Here is a 4,941-nt window from a genome sequence, read left to right as displayed (position 1 = left end):
TACATCAGGGCTGTCTTTCACTGGCGCTTCTCCTCTCTCTCTCTCTCCTCCTCTCTCGCTCTCCTCCTACTCTCTCTCCTCTCTTCCTCTCTCTCTCCTTCTTCTCTCTCCTCTCTCTCCTCTCCTCTCTCTCTTCTCTCTCTCTCTCTCTCTCCTCTCTTCTCTTCTCTCTCTCTCTCTCTCTCTCTCTCCTCTCTCTCTCTCTCTCTCTCTCTCTCTCTCTTTCTCTCTCTCGCTCGTGCGTCTGCTCTCTCTCGTATGCGTTCTTCCCTGTGGTTCCTCTTTCTTCCCGGCGTCTGTTCTCTCTTCTCTCTCTCTCTTCTCGTTCTCTCTCTCTCTCCGTCTCTCTCGTTTCTCTCTCTGCTCTGCTCTCTTCTTCAAATTCAAGCTGGCTTTTATTCGGCATGAAAAAATCATGTTGTCATTTGCCAAAGCAAACAATGTATACAATATACATGTAATACAATTAAAACATGACAAATATAATATATGAATGGCAGTTAAAATAATAATCAAAAATTAAACTATAAAAAATACGTAACAATAAATGGGCTAACAGTCAATCGTGCGAATGTATGATATTGGTGTAATTGACCACTACCACTCGACACACTATCATTTAAATCTGCTATCATTATTCCCCCCCATTTACTACCCATACGCCAATAGCTATATGTGGAATGATTAAACAACCAATTAATGAATATAAAATTAACTATATAACAGTAATAACAATAACCAGTTCATATATATGAGGGTAAGTTACTGGCCTTACTATGTAGAGTAGGTTATTATTCAGTTGTCTCGGCTCAGGCTATTGGCAATAGGCAAATTACATATTTTGGCTGCAAGAGGAGCCATTGCTCCTTCGCCCGATGAGTATTTTTAAGTTTTTTCCTCTGGGTTTTAATAAGTAAAAATTTGGAATAAATTGTAGTCATTTCTGTGAATAACTGAAATTCTCTATGGTGAAGGATATTTTATCAGAGTAGCAGAGAAAGTGCAAATCTCTGTTTAACCTCCCCTGTCGATGCAGTGGACCACATATCACGCTGCCTTAGCCGGGGTTTTTTGTGGGTACCATGGTCTTTTTTATGTCTGGCCGGTTTCTATTGGTGCCAATCGTGGTACACTCAGCCTTGTACTTGGTAGGGATCTGTCTCTGGGCTTCAATGCTCTGACAGAGTAAGTAGATATTCAGAGCCAACTTCATATTTCTGCTGTTAGTGGTCAGATAGCAATTTAGTCGGCTTTGGGATTTTGTTTCGTTTTTTCCAAGTTGTAAATATGAGTCGCTTTGATTGTGTTCATTGATTTTGTTTTATTGGGAATTTCTTGTCTTTGTGAAGCGAGTGCCGTGTCAGCTTGGTTTGGTTAGGTCCAACAACCACTGACTGAGAGGGCTTCGGTTTCTGGGCTCAGTTTCTATCTTGGGTTTGAAGTGCTGGTTAAAAAGTTGCAGACTCGAATTGTGGACTTTGAATTTTAGATGTAGCCAAATAATTTTTATGATCTTTTGCTGTATTTTCATATTTAATGGTACAAAGCGGCCCAATTTTGCGCGTCTACATGCTAGTTTATGGTGGTGTATTTCTCGGACTCTGTAGGATTGTTCCGACAGAATTCTTGCATGTAGGGTTTCAATGGATGTTTGGTGATCTTCTGTCTCTTTCTTGGTGACGGCCACCTGTGATCGTGTGAAAAGTGCAACTCATGTGTATTTCAATACTACTAAGCACCCGCCCCACAAGGCACGCTCTGTGCTCTCCGTAAAGAACGCTATTGTAGGATCCGCGCCGACGAGTTCTCACGGAGAATCGACGTTCTTCTGTGTAGCATGCTATGCACAAGACTTCGGTCAAATGGGCATGATACTACTGATTTATGAAGGTTTAATTTTTAAACCTACCTCCTCGTACCCTAGTTCTGTTTTAAATCTCCCAGATGCTTTAAGACTGGCACCACACATATCATTGCTCTTGTTCCTGCAAGAAGCTGCGTAAGGGCTTCATGTGTCTTTCACAATGTGACAATTCCCAGCGCTGCATTTGCTCACTGCGGACTTCTGTAATCATGAAAAGTGCTTTGAGAGGCTGGTTTTAGACAATTCACATTATATCTGTTCCACCATCCCATTCTCCCTCGAATGCAGACTTACTCAATATTTGGCCGAGTGACTCTCACCAAGACTCAACAGACAATCCATAGGACAAGCAACCTCAATTCATCTCCCCCACTGCTCACTCACCCATCTGTTAAGATTTATATATAGTAGGTTAGCCAAATACTTACAGTTGAAGAAACATCGCGAAAGTTTACAACACCTAGCGTGTTATCGAGTTGGAATAGTCTATTTAATATAACTCGTTTTGTGCAATCTGTCACTTCCAGCGAATATCACGTGTGTTAGAACAAACACTATAGTGTTTGCGCGCAAATGTTCGGTATTGATTGTCTAGTTGACGACAAGTCATTGTGTGTCTCTTCATATTCAACTTGGTATACACTATGACCAGCTGAGTGTGAGTTTTCATTGTTTTATAATTTCATCGTGTACTTAAGAGGATCTCAATCTACATAGAATTTAGTACTCTTCTATCAATAGTCTTGTTTGCAGTCCGTTAGAGAGTTGTTACTATTGCACCATGTTCCGAGAACCCCAATCTGCATATTGTACCACGTTCATCTTGTTACAAGAGCCAAAATTTAATTGGCTTATCGCAAGCAATATTAATGTTTCTGTAGTGATAAAACACCCTATCGGGATCCATCGCGTAGTGCGCGCGTTCGATTATGACTGAGACCTCAGGAAGGGAGATGCGTTCTAGTTACCCAAGTCATTCAGCAGTCTCCTAGATCTATATGAGAACGAGTGAGCTTTTGGACATTTGGACACCTGACAAAGGGCAAATCTGTCAAAATCCCAGAAACTAACAGCATGTCAGAGTGGATCCCTGGTGACATAGGATGCTGGAGGGAAGGGGGAGAGAGAATGATTGGGGTTTACCATCACAAACATGTTCTGAGTCATTCAATCATATTTATCTCACATAGTGATAAATTAGAATTCTAGTGTCTCCAAGTTATATCTTTTCGACATCATAAAACTCTTATCGAAAGGGCCCTCCGCCATGCGTCCCCGCAACCATCCAGCACGAAAATTGTCTAATGCCAAAAAGAATTCTGTTCTTCTCCAATTATGACCGGCCTATATTTAAGAAAGCTCAGACTTCTGTTATTTGCACACTTATCTTCTGAGAGTACATACCATGATTTCTATTTAATCGAGTGGGACCAACCTTTACCACCTAAGCCCACTTCTATATGTAATGATTTAACTGGTTAGTTAAACTATCCCTTCTTGCTCAGAATAGAATCAAATGCTTTTTAAAAAGTCAATAAAGCAAGCGAAAGATTTTGCCCCTGTGTTTTTTTGTAGTTGAGACGTAGGTTAATTGAAATATATGTTGTCGCTTAACATGGGGATGTCTATGATTTATTGAAATTGCGTCAGTTAGTAGCGATGGTGAAAGCGGAGAAAAGCCAATATTGACATTTAGTTTAATTAGACAATTTTTTATTTCTTGTGAAGGGAATAGGTTTGGCATTCTTGAATTCAATATAATAGGTGCCTACAGTGAAAAATGCCACCATTTCCCATAGTTGATTTAGCTTTGTGGTTTAATAGGGACAAAAAGGAATTCCCCTGTAATTATTTGGTGGTGCAGTATGTGACACTATTTGCGAGAGGTCCTACACAACATAGTAACATATCCTTGAGCCCAAAGTGGCGGGCAGGAAAGCACTGTGGCCCTCCCGGTCTGGTTCCAGACCAAGCATGCACATGCGGTTGTCTAGGGGAGCAGCCAGAAGGTGCGTTTGCTGCTAGAGGAAAGGACCAAGAAATGCACCTTAAGTGATTGAAAACAATTAAGGGCTCTAACGAGGCATTTTGCAACTTCACAATGAGTGGTATTGGTGCTGTTGTATATTTCATATGGACATTTCATTTCTGATGGTTTAGTTCGTAGACCACAAAGGCCCTTCTATGTCATTTAATAGATAATTTCGTCTCTCCTTAATTACCAAAATATATAAGTTCAGCATAGTTAAAGCTTGGCCCGTCTCTCAATGAGTTTGGGTGCTTTTATATTCCATGAATGGATCAATGACCCCAAGCCATACCTCCAAAGTTGTAGGCAAAATGGGTTTAAAATTCTAATCGATAGCAGACAACTAGTTCAATGGTGGTTATATTGTACTTGTTCCATTACAACAGAAACTCACTTCTGCAACGCTCAAATCCCTTATATATGCAAAATCTTTGTTCTCTTGTAGGATCATAACTCTGAGAAAATTAAGGGTGTGTCTGTTTTAAGTTCTTTTGCTGTGGAGGCATGATATTGTGTCATTACAAAAATTCATCAACTGATCTAAAGTGTTTATACCAGCTCTCCATTCTATCAGGAGAGGAATGAGCCCAAAAAATCAACACCAAATTCCTTTATATGCTTTTATGGTGGAAGCTCTTGTATTTGTGGGAAGGACTAACAACTTCCGTTAGAAACCTTTTTGAGGCCCAGGTTGTTGTAACGTGTGCTGTCTAGTTATTATGGAAAGTGTTCCACATTGTCCCCCAGAACTCTGGATTTGTGGCCAGCCGATCTCTTCATTATCTGCTCCTGGTGATCTGTAACAATGCATAACCAATTATACTTCAAATCTCCACAGCTGATCCTTAACTTGGAGTCCCTATAACTCTCTAGTGTATACATAGATGGTTCTATTGCTGATTGCATTCAGTCATTAGTATATGGTTATTTGGATAGAAATACAACTTACATGTCTAGAAAGATATACTTGTTCAAAGTATTCATTTGAATCGTCATGCGCCTTCTGGGTGTGAAGTTGTCTGCTTTAAGTTGTTATTTTTTAAGCGAT

The sequence above is a fragment of the Salvelinus sp. IW2-2015 genome, unplaced genomic scaffold (assembly GCF_002910315.2).
Source record: "Salvelinus sp. IW2-2015 unplaced genomic scaffold, ASM291031v2 Un_scaffold983, whole genome shotgun sequence".
Lineage (NCBI taxonomy): Eukaryota > Metazoa > Chordata > Actinopteri > Salmoniformes > Salmonidae > Salvelinus > Salvelinus sp. IW2-2015.
This window is presented reverse-complemented; position numbering follows the sequence as displayed.